Here is an 11,057-nt window from a genome sequence, read left to right as displayed (position 1 = left end):
GAAAAGACAAGATAATAAAAGGAGTCTTCGTACCCGGGGCAAAAGGAAAGATGGCTAAATGCATTGCATATATGGACGACGTGACAGTGCTATGCCCAGACCCCTCTTCAGCTAAGAGAGTCCTGCTACACTCCAAAACATTTGCGCATGCGTCAGGTCTATCCCTAAACATAGACAAGAGTACCTGCCTCATTATTGGGAAATGGGATAACTTGGCAAAGCTTGATGTCAAGACAACCAGAAGACCAACCAAAATCTTAGGGATCCTGTTTTCTGAGGATACAGAAGGCCAGGTCAACTGGCCCCCAGTCCAGCAAAAAATCAACCAAAAGCTGGGCCTATGGAAAACAAGATCACTGTCCATGACGGGGAAAGTCATGGTGACTAAGGCAGTGATACTCCCACTCATCTTGTACTCGGCCATGATTTTTCCTCCATGCAAAGAGACTTTGAGACTTTTACAAAAAAGTTTATTCACCTTCTTATGGAACTCAAAAATGGAGAAAGTGAAAAGAACTATAATGTACAAACACACAGAAAGTGGGGGGAAAAATGTACCTAACCTATACATGTATATCTTTTTGAATTACTTCTGTCATTGTTTTACTGCAATAAGGGAAATGAGAAACCTGGCGGGTCACTACATAAGATATGGAGCAGGAGACATTTTCTACAAATTCCAACTCATACCCAGAGACAATAGGATGCCTGTTGCATTCTTCCCACACAAACTCTACGCCGTACTCCAGCCCTTCTTACAGATGCTGAAGGAACTGGAAATAGAACCAGAGGACATGGCCAACAGACTAACCCTGAAGAAGCAATTGGTGACACTGGAGAAACTGGAAATGGTTAACAACTTGTCAGAAGACCTCTCTAAGAAAGTATGGGAAAAAGTTAACCACCCAGACATCACGAACACTCAAAAAGACATTGCATGGTTAGCCGTCAACAACGCCTTGCCAGTCAAAACCTTCCAGCACAGAAGAGGCCTGGCTAACTCAGCAAAGTGCCCCAGAACAGACTGCCCTGGGGATGAATCCATCGTCCATTTTTTTTGGAACTGTGTCTTTGCAAATGTTTTTTGGTCAAAAATAAGTAAATTAATCAAAGGGATCACAAACCAAGACCCTGTTACATATGAAATTATCTTGTATGGCCTAGGGTCTTCAGTGTCAAAAAATAAAGACAGAACCCTATGGAGAATAATATGTGCAGCTAAGGAAAGTCTATGGATAACAAGGAACCTAATTCTGTTCAAACATAAAAACTTAGAGGTAAAAGATACAATACATATCTGTTTAGACAAAATGATGACCTTTTACTTTTCTGATATTAAGCACATGGGTAAACAAAAGGCAGAAGTCACTTGGAAACAAAAGAAATGGGCAGAATGGGTCACTTGAACAAACATTTTAGCTTAAAAAAATGTACCTTGGGAAAAAGTACAAGAAATCTTGATGGAAAACCGTTAGGTCAGTGCCTGCGTGCACCACCTAAACAGGTTAAATGTATACCACCCTATGGGACTGGTTGATATGTAACTGTGCAGCTCTAAAATTATAAATAAAGTATATTTTTACAAAAAAAAAAAATCTGTTCTTATCAGTTTAATATCTGATACGTCCTCTATCTGGGGACCATATATTAAATTGATTTTTGGAACAGGGAGATGGAATAGGAGCTTGCTCTGTCCACTCCACGCATCAACCTGGTATTGCAGTACCTCCAGGAATGGTGCACTTCCCCACCCGGGGAAAACAATGCTGTTGAAAAATAGACGAGAAAACGAAAGTAGCGCTTCACTACCAAACCCTGTAAAGTGGCGCTATTGTGTTTGCCTGTGAATAAAAGCAAAGTGGTCACTGTGTCTTGCCTTAATTATGTATGTATTTTACTTAATTGCCACTTTGCGGCCACCCGGCCGTGCGTTATTTATTTATTTATTTTTCAACTTATTTTCTTTGTTTTTTTTCCCCTTCTCCATCCAGACGCTGCACTTTGAAAAGAGACAAACGTGGGAAAAAGACTGTTTTTGCAGCAGCAGAGTTTCATTGGTTTTTGGATCCATTTCACTGGGGAACGAATGGAGGAAGGTTCTCAGCAAGTCACAAGGATGGATGGATGGAGGGAGGGAGGGAGGGAGGGAGGGAGGGAGGGAGGGAGGGAGGGAGGGAAGCAGGCAGGCAGGCAGGCATGCCGAGAAGTGGGCACTGCCCTTGGCTTCTCTGAGCAAGAAGAAAAATACAGAGTCCTTTTCCTTCTCTGCCCGCCCCGCCCGTCCCCGAACGGCCACGAACGGCCAAGCCTTATCTATAGGCCTCAGGCTGCAGGGGAGCAGTGTCCCAGGCAAGCGAGGGCGAGGGTCCGGCCACTTCCGGTCAGGGAGCTGTCCAGGGCTTCCTGGCCTGATTCCCAGCATCCCCTGGCTGCCAGGCTTTCCGGCCAGCCGGCTGGAAGCAGTGCGCAGGAAGGGGAGGGGCATGCAAATACTAGAAAGAGGACAACGTGGGTATGCAAAGTGACGCCTAATGAGGCGACAGCCGAGGAGGACTCTGGGAGCCGGGGGAAAGCCTGAGGCCGGGGCCTCCTTTCCACCGGCACATGCTGAGCTCTTGCCGGGAGTCAGAAAAAGAGGCGAAAGGGCGACCAGCGACGGTGAGAGGGAAGACCCCGGTCCGGGTGACCAAGGTAGATTTCTTCGGGAGGCGTTAATTCTGCCACCATTCTGGTTATCGCTTCTCGGCCTTTTGGCTAAGATCAAGTGTAGTACCACTTGCCTCCCCTAGGGGAGGGCGGTCAGTTGGGATGTTTTCATTGGACTTCGTGGGTCAATGATATTCCCAGTAGGTGAAACGAGATTCGGAATCGGAACGGAAGGGGCCGGTACCGGAACGAAATATGACAGAAATGTCATAACGTTTTTAGTAGCCTGGCATGCTGGACTGTCGGGCAGGAACCCCAGTGGGGACTGACTGGCAGGCCGGCTGAATGGTGATTTTTTACGTAGGTCAGCAGGCGAGACTGGGCTGCTGTGCCAACCGGCTTGGGCTGACACCCGGGCTGATGACCTTGGATGGAACGACAGGGCCGAACGGCATGGCTGGAAGGCTAAGTCGCCCCCCTGTCCAGGCGAACCCTCCTAGGTCCGACCGGCACAAGGCCAACCAGCTAATGGCTGTCTGCGGATTGGTTCCCCGCTTTCAGCTGGGCTGGTTGGCTGCTGGGTGGAGGTAGTAGCAGGACAGACCGGGGTTGGCTGAAAAGATAAGCCATGCCTAGTACCCCCTGGGCAAGTAGGCCAGGCGAGACGGCTCGGGTGAAGGGCGAGGCCGGCGGGTGTGGCAGACTGGCCAGACCTGCTAACTGAGGGTGTGACGGGTAGGAAAAAAAAAAAAATCTGTTCTTATCAGTTTAATATCTGATACGTCCTCTATCTGGGGACCATATATTAAATTGATTTTTGGAACAGGGAGATGGAATAGGAGCTTGCTCTGTCCACTCCACGCATCAACCTGGTATTGCAGTACCTCCAGGAATGGTGCACTTCCCCACCCGGGGAAAACAATGCTGTTGAAAAATAGACGAGAAAACGAAAGTAGCGCTTCACTACCAAACCCTGTAAAGTGGCGCTATTGTGTTTGCCTGTGAATAAAAGCAAAGTGGTCACTGTGTCTTGCCTTAATTATGTATGTATTTTACTTAATTGCCACTTTGCGGCCACCCGGCCGTGCGTTATTTATTTATTTATTTTTCAACTTATTTTCTTTGTTTTTTTTCCCCTTCTCCATCCAGACGCTGCACTTTGAAAAGAGACAAACGTGGGAAAAAGACTGTTTTTGCAGCAGCAGAGTTTCATTGGTTTTTGGATCCATTTCACTGGGGAACGAATGGAGGAAGGTTCTCAGCAAGTCACAAGGATGGATGGATGGAGGGAGGGAGGGAGGGAGGGAGGGAGGGAGGGAGGGAGGGAGGGAGGGAAGCAGGCAGGCAGGCAGGCATGCCGAGAAGTGGGCACTGCCCTTGGCTTCTCTGAGCAAGAAGAAAAATACAGAGTCCTTTTCCTTCTCTGCCCGCCCCGCCCGTCCCCGAACGGCCACGAACGGCCAAGCCTTATCTATAGGCCTCAGGCTGCAGGGGAGCAGTGTCCCAGGCAAGCGAGGGCGAGGGTCCGGCCACTTCCGGTCAGGGAGCTGTCCAGGGCTTCCTGGCCTGATTCCCAGCATCCCCTGGCTGCCAGGCTTTCCGGCCAGCCGGCTGGAAGCAGTGCGCAGGAAGGGGAGGGGCATGCAAATACTAGAAAGAGGACAACGTGGGTATGCAAAGTGACGCCTAATGAGGCGACAGCCGAGGAGGACTCTGGGAGCCGGGGGAAAGCCTGAGGCCGGGGCCTCCTTTCCACCGGCACATGCTGAGCTCTTGCCGGGAGTCAGAAAAAGAGGCGAAAGGGCGACCAGCGACGGTGAGAGGGAAGACCCCGGTCCGGGTGACCAAGGTAGATTTCTTCGGGAGGCGTTAATTCTGCCACCATTCTGGTTATCGCTTCTCGGCCTTTTGGCTAAGATCAAGTGTAGTATCTGTTCTTATCAGTTTAATATCTGATACGTCCTCTATCTGGGGACCATATATTAAATTGATTTTTGGAACAGGGAGATGGAATAGGAGCTTGCTCTGTCCACTCCACGCATCAACCTGGTATTGCAGTACCTCCAGGAATGGTGCACTTCCCCACCCGGGGAAAACAATGCTGTTGAAAAATAGACGAGAAAACGAAAGTAGCGCTTCACTACCAAACCCTGTAAAGTGGCGCTATTGTGTTTGCCTGTGAATAAAAGCAAAGTGGTCACTGTGTCTTGCCTTAATTATGTATGTATTTTACTTAATTGCCACTTTGCGGCCACCCGGCCGTGCGTTATTTATTTATTTATTTTTCAACTTATTTTCTTTGTTTTTTTTCCCCTTCTCCATCCAGACGCTGCACTTTGAAAAGAGACAAACGTGGGAAAAAGACTGTTTTTGCAGCAGCAGAGTTTCATTGGTTTTTGGATCCATTTCACTGGGGAACGAATGGAGGAAGGTTCTCAGCAAGTCACAAGGATGGATGGAGGGAGGGAGGGAGGGAGGGAGGGAGGGAGGGAGGGAGGGAGGGAGGGAGGGAAGCAGGCAGGCAGGCAGGCATGCCGAGAAGTGGGCACTGCCCTTGGCTTCTCTGAGCAAGAAGAAAAATACAGAGTCCTTTTCCTTCTCTGCCCGCCCCGCCCGTCCCCGAACGGCCACGAACGGCCAAGCCTTATCTATAGGCCTCAGGCTGCAGGGGAGCAGTGTCCCAGGCAAGCGAGGGCGAGGGTCCGGCCACTTCCGGTCAGGGAGCTGTCCAGGGCTTCCTGGCCTGATTCCCAGCATCCCCTGGCTGCCAGGCTTTCCGGCCAGCCGGCTGGAAGCAGTGCGCAGGAAGGGGAGGGGCATGCAAATACTAGAAAGAGGACAACGTGGGTATGCAAAGTGACGCCTAATGAGGCGACAGCCGAGGAGGACTCTGGGAGCCGGGGGAAAGCCTGAGGCCGGGGCCTCCTTTCCACCGGCACATGCTGAGCTCTTGCCGGGAGTCAGAAAAAGAGGCGAAAGGGCGACCAGCGACGGTGAGAGGGAAGACCCCGGTCCGGGTGACCAAGGTAGATTTCTTCGGGAGGCGTTAATTCTGCCACCATTCTGGTTATCGCTTCTCGGCCTTTTGGCTAAGATCAAGTGTAGTATCTGTTCTTATCAGTTTAATATCTGATACGTCCTCTATCTGGGGACCATATATTAAATTGATTTTTGGAACAGGGAGATGGAATAGGAGCTTGCTCTGTCCACTCCACGCATCAACCTGGTATTGCAGTACCTCCAGGAATGGTGCACTTCCCCACCCGGGGAAAACAATGCTGTTGAAAAATAGACGAGAAAACGAAAGTAGCGCTTCACTACCAAACCCTGTAAAGTGGCGCTATTGTGTTTGCCTGTGAATAAAAGCAAAGTGGTCACTGTGTCTTGCCTTAATTATGTATGTATTTTACTTAATTGCCACTTTGCGGCCACCCGGCCGTGCGTTATTTATTTATTTATTTTTCAACTTATTTTCTTTGTTTTTTTTCCCCTTCTCCATCCAGACGCTGCACTTTGAAAAGAGACAAACGTGGGAAAAAGACTGTTTTTGCAGCAGCAGAGTTTCATTGGTTTTTGGATCCATTTCACTGGGGAACGAATGGAGGAAGGTTCTCAGCAAGTCACAAGGATGGATGGATGGAGGGAGGGAGGGAGGGAGGGAGGGAGGGAGGGAGGGAGGGAGGGAGGGAAGCAGGCAGGCAGGCAGGCATGCCGAGAAGTGGGCACTGCCCTTGGCTTCTCTGAGCAAGAAGAAAAATACAGAGTCCTTTTCCTTCTCTGCCCGCCCCGCCCGTCCCCGAACGGCCACGAACGGCCAAGCCTTATCTATAGGCCTCAGGCTGCAGGGGAGCAGTGTCCCAGGCAAGCGAGGGCGAGGGTCCGGCCACTTCCGGTCAGGGAGCTGTCCAGGGCTTCCTGGCCTGATTCCCAGCATCCCCTGGCTGCCAGGCTTTCCGGCCAGCCGGCTGGAAGCAGTGCGCAGGAAGGGGAGGGGCATGCAAATACTAGAAAGAGGACAACGTGGGTATGCAAAGTGACGCCTAATGAGGCGACAGCCGAGGAGGACTCTGGGAGCCGGGGGAAAGCCTGAGGCCGGGGCCTCCTTTCCACCGGCACATGCTGAGCTCTTGCCGGGAGTCAGAAAAAGAGGCGAAAGGGCGACCAGCGACGGTGAGAGGGAAGACCCCGGTCCGGGTGACCAAGGTAGATTTCTTCGGGAGGCGTTAATTCTGCCACCATTCTGGTTATCGCTTCTCGGCCTTTTGGCTAAGATCAAGTGTAGTACCACTTGCCTCCCCTAGGGGAGGGCGGTCAGTTGGGATGTTTTCATTGAACTTCGTGGGTCAATGATATTCCCAACACGGTGAAATGAGATTCGGAACGGAATCTGACGGAATCGTGACGAAATATGACAGAAATGTCATAATGCATATGACAGCAATGTCATAACGTTTTTAGTAGCCTGGCATGCTGGACTGTCGGGCAGGAACCCCAGTGGGGACTGACTGGCAGGCCGGCTGAATGGTGATTTTTTACGTAGGTCAGCAGGCGAGACTGGGCTGCTGTGCCAACCGGCTTGGGCTGACACCCGGGCTGATGACCTTGGATGGAACGACAGGGCCGAACGGCATGGCTGGAAGGCTAAGTCGCCCCCCTGTCCAGGCGAACCCTCCTAGGTCCGACCGGCACAAGGCCAACCAGCTAATGGCTGTCTGCGGATTGGTTCCCCGCTTTCAGCTGGGCTGGTTGGCTGCTGGGTGGAGGTAGTAGCAGGACAGACCGGGGTTGGCTGAAAAGATAAGCCATGCCTAGTACCCCCTGGGCAAGTAGGCCAGGCGAGACGGCTCGGGTGAAGGGCGAGGCCGGCGGGTGTGGCAGACTGGCCAGACCTGCTGACTGAGGGTGTGACGGGTAGGACAAAAAAAAAAATCTGTTCTTATCAGTTTAATATCTGATACGTCCTCTATCTGGGGACCATATATTAAATTGATTTTTGGAACAGGGAGATGGAATAGGAGCTTGCTCTGTCCACTCCACGCATCAACCTGGTATTGCAGTACCTCCAGGAATGGTGCACTTCCCCACCCGGGGAAAACAATGCTGTTGAAAAATAGACGAGAAAACGAAAGTAGCGCTTCACTACCAAACCCTGTAAAGTGGCGCTATTGTGTTTGCCTGTGAATAAAAGCAAAGTGGTCACTGTGTCTTGCCTTAATTATGTATGTATTTTACTTAATTGCCACTTTGCGGCCACCCGGCCGTGCGTTATTTATTTATTTATTTTTCAACTTATTTTCTTTGTTTTTTTTCCCCTTCTCCATCCAGACGCTGCACTTTGAAAAGAGACAAACGTGGGAAAAAGACTGTTTTTGCAGCAGCAGAGTTTCATTGGTTTTTGGATCCATTTCACTGGGGAACGAATGGAGGAAGGTTCTCAGCAAGTCACAAGGATGGATGGATGGAGGGAGGGAGGGAGGGAGGGAGGGAGGGAGGGAGGGAGGGAGGGAGGGAAGCAGGCAGGCAGGCAGGCATGCCGAGAAGTGGGCACTGCCCTTGGCTTCTCTGAGCAAGAAGAAAAATACAGAGTCCTTTTCCTTCTCTGCCCGCCCCGCCCGTCCCCGAACGGCCACGAACGGCCAAGCCTTATCTATAGGCCTCAGGCTGCAGGGGAGCAGTGTCCCAGGCAAGCGAGGGCGAGGGTCCGGCCACTTCCGGTCAGGGAGCTGTCCAGGGCTTCCTGGCCTGATTCCCAGCATCCCCTGGCTGCCAGGCTTTCCGGCCAGCCGGCTGGAAGCAGTGCGCAGGAAGGGGAGGGGCATGCAAATACTAGAAAGAGGACAACGTGGGTATGCAAAGTGACGCCTAATGAGGCGACAGCCGAGGAGGACTCTGGGAGCCGGGGGAAAGCCTGAGGCCGGGGCCTCCTTTCCACCGGCACATGCTGAGCTCTTGCCGGGAGTCAGAAAAAGAGGCGAAAGGGCGACCAGCGACGGTGAGAGGGAAGACCCCGGTCCGGGTGACCAAGGTAGATTTCTTCGGGAGGCGTTAATTCTGCCACCATTCTGGTTATCGCTTCTCGGCCTTTTGGCTAAGATCAAGTGTAGTATCTGTTCTTATCAGTTTAATATCTGATACGTCCTCTATCTGGGGACCATATATTAAATTGATTTTTGGAACAGGGAGATGGAATAGGAGCTTGCTCTGTCCACTCCACGCATCAACCTGGTATTGCAGTACCTCCAGGAATGGTGCACTTCCCCACCCGGGGAAAACAATGCTGTTGAAAAATAGACGAGAAAACGAAAGTAGCGCTTCACTACCAAACCCTGTAAAGTGGCGCTATTGTGTTTGCCTGTGAATAAAAGCAAAGTGGTCACTGTGTCTTGCCTTAATTATGTATGTATTTTACTTAATTGCCACTTTGCGGCCACCCGGCCGTGCGTTATTTATTTATTTATTTTTCAACTTATTTTCTTTGTTTTTTTTCCCCTTCTCCATCCAGACGCTGCACTTTGAAAAGAGACAAACGTGGGAAAAAGACTGTTTTTGCAGCAGCAGAGTTTCATTGGTTTTTGGATCCATTTCACTGGGGAACGAATGGAGGAAGGTTCTCAGCAAGTCACAAGGATGGATGGAGGGAGGGAGGGAGGGAGGGAGGGAGGGAGGGAGGGAGGGAGGGAGGGAGGGAAGCAGGCAGGCAGGCAGGCATGCCGAGAAGTGGGCACTGCCCTTGGCTTCTCTGAGCAAGAAGAAAAATACAGAGTCCTTTTCCTTCTCTGCCCGCCCCGCCCGTCCCCGAACGGCCACGAACGGCCAAGCCTTATCTATAGGCCTCAGGCTGCAGGGGAGCAGTGTCCCAGGCAAGCGAGGGCGAGGGTCCGGCCACTTCCGGTCAGGGAGCTGTCCAGGTGTCCAGGGCTTCCTGGCCTGATTCCCAGCATCCCCTGGCTGCCAGGCTTTCCGGCCAGCCGGCTGGAAGCAGTGCGCAGGAAGGGGAGGGGCATGCAAATACTAGAAAGAGGACAACGTGGGTATGCAAAGTGACGCCTAATGAGGCGACAGCCGAGGAGGACTCTGGGAGCCGGGGGAAAGCCTGAGGCCGGGGCCTCCTTTCCACCGGCACATGCTGAGCTCTTGCCGGGAGTCAGAAAAAGAGGCGAAAGGGCGACCAGCGACGGTGAGAGGGAAGACCCCGGTCCGGGTGACCAAGGTAGATTTCTTCGGGAGGCGTTAATTCTGCCACCATTCTGGTTATCGCTTCTCGGCCTTTTGGCTAAGATCAAGTGTAGTATCTGTTCTTATCAGTTTAATATCTGATACGTCCTCTATCTGGGGACCATATATTAAATTGATTTTTGGAACAGGGAGATGGAATAGGAGCTTGCTCTGTCCACTCCACGCATCAACCTGGTATTGCAGTACCTCCAGGAATGGTGCACTTCCCCACCCGGGGAAAACAATGCTGTTGAAAAATAGACGAGAAAACGAAAGTAGCGCTTCACTACCAAACCCTGTAAAGTGGCGCTATTGTGTTTGCCTGTGAATAAAAGCAAAGTGGTCACTGTGTCTTGCCTTAATTATGTATGTATTTTACTTAATTGCCACTTTGCGGCCACCCGGCCGTGCGTTATTTATTTATTTATTTTTCAACTTATTTTCTTTGTTTTTTTTCCCCTTCTCCATCCAGACGCTGCACTTTGAAAAGAGACAAACGTGGGAAAAAGACTGTTTTTGCAGCAGCAGAGTTTCATTGGTTTTTGGATCCATTTCACTGGGGAACGAATGGAGGAAGGTTCTCAGCAAGTCACAAGGATGGATGGATGGAGGGAGGGAGGGAGGGAGGGAGGGAGGGAGGGAGGGAGGGAGGGAGGGAAGCAGGCAGGCAGGCAGGCATGCCGAGAAGTGGGCACTGCCCTTGGCTTCTCTGAGCAAGAAGAAAAATACAGAGTCCTTTTCCTTCTCTGCCCGCCCCGCCCGTCCCCGAACGGCCACGAACGGCCAAGCCTTATCTATAGGCCTCAGGCTGCAGGGGAGCAGTGTCCCAGGCAAGCGAGGGCGAGGGTCCGGCCACTTCCGGTCAGGGAGCTGTCCAGGGCTTCCTGGCCTGATTCCCAGCATCCCCTGGCTGCCAGGCTTTCCGGCCAGCCGGCTGGAAGCAGTGCGCAGGAAGGGGAGGGGCATGCAAATACTAGAAAGAGGACAACGTGGGTATGCAAAGTGACGCCTAATGAGGCGACAGCCGAGGAGGACTCTGGGAGCCGGGGGAAAGCCTGAGGCCGGGGCCTCCTTTCCACCGGCACATGCTGAGCTCTTGCCGGGAGTCAGAAAAAGAGGCGAAAGGGCGACCAGCGACGGTGAGAGGGAAGACCCCGGTCCGGGTGACCAAGGTAGATTTCTTCGGGAGGCGTTAA

At 51.7% G+C, this 11,057-nt stretch overlaps 6 non-coding genes and 1 pseudogene across 6 annotated transcripts; all 7 read left to right on the top strand.

The window, feature by feature from the left end:
- Nucleotides 1–1,573: 1,573 nt before the first annotated feature.
- LOC147707256 (U2 spliceosomal RNA) lies at nucleotides 1,574–1,748 on the top strand (annotated as a pseudogene).
- Nucleotides 1,749–3,362: 1,614 nt separating this feature from the next.
- LOC147707255 (U2 spliceosomal RNA) lies at nucleotides 3,363–3,552 on the top strand. The gene has a single exon (XR_015297085.1). It is a non-coding gene; the product is annotated as a U2 spliceosomal RNA (small nuclear RNA).
- A 986-nt stretch (nucleotides 3,553–4,538) lies between these two features.
- On the top strand, nucleotides 4,539–4,729 carry LOC147707254 (U2 spliceosomal RNA). The gene has a single exon (XR_015296986.1). It is a non-coding gene; the product is annotated as a U2 spliceosomal RNA (small nuclear RNA).
- A 986-nt stretch (nucleotides 4,730–5,715) lies between these two features.
- LOC147707253 (U2 spliceosomal RNA) lies at nucleotides 5,716–5,906 on the top strand. Its single transcript, XR_015296985.1, has one exon. It is a non-coding gene; the product is annotated as a U2 spliceosomal RNA (small nuclear RNA).
- A 1,625-nt stretch (nucleotides 5,907–7,531) lies between these two features.
- Nucleotides 7,532–7,728, top strand: LOC147707252 (U2 spliceosomal RNA). Its single transcript, XR_015297076.1, has one exon. It is a non-coding gene; the product is annotated as a U2 spliceosomal RNA (small nuclear RNA).
- A 986-nt stretch (nucleotides 7,729–8,714) lies between these two features.
- On the top strand, nucleotides 8,715–8,905 carry LOC147707251 (U2 spliceosomal RNA). Its single transcript, XR_015296984.1, has one exon. It is a non-coding gene; the product is annotated as a U2 spliceosomal RNA (small nuclear RNA).
- Nucleotides 8,906–9,899: 994 nt separating this feature from the next.
- LOC147707250 (U2 spliceosomal RNA) lies at nucleotides 9,900–10,090 on the top strand. Its single transcript, XR_015296983.1, has one exon. It is a non-coding gene; the product is annotated as a U2 spliceosomal RNA (small nuclear RNA).
- The last annotated feature ends 967 nt before the right edge of the window (nucleotides 10,091–11,057 follow it).

Source organism: Lissotriton vulgaris, chromosome 6 (genome assembly GCF_964263255.1).
Source record: "Lissotriton vulgaris chromosome 6, aLisVul1.2, whole genome shotgun sequence".
In the NCBI taxonomy this organism is placed as follows: Eukaryota; Metazoa; Chordata; class Amphibia; order Caudata; family Salamandridae; genus Lissotriton; species Lissotriton vulgaris.
The sequence above is the reverse complement of the archived record's forward strand: the minus strand, read 5'-3'. Positions and strand labels throughout refer to the sequence as shown.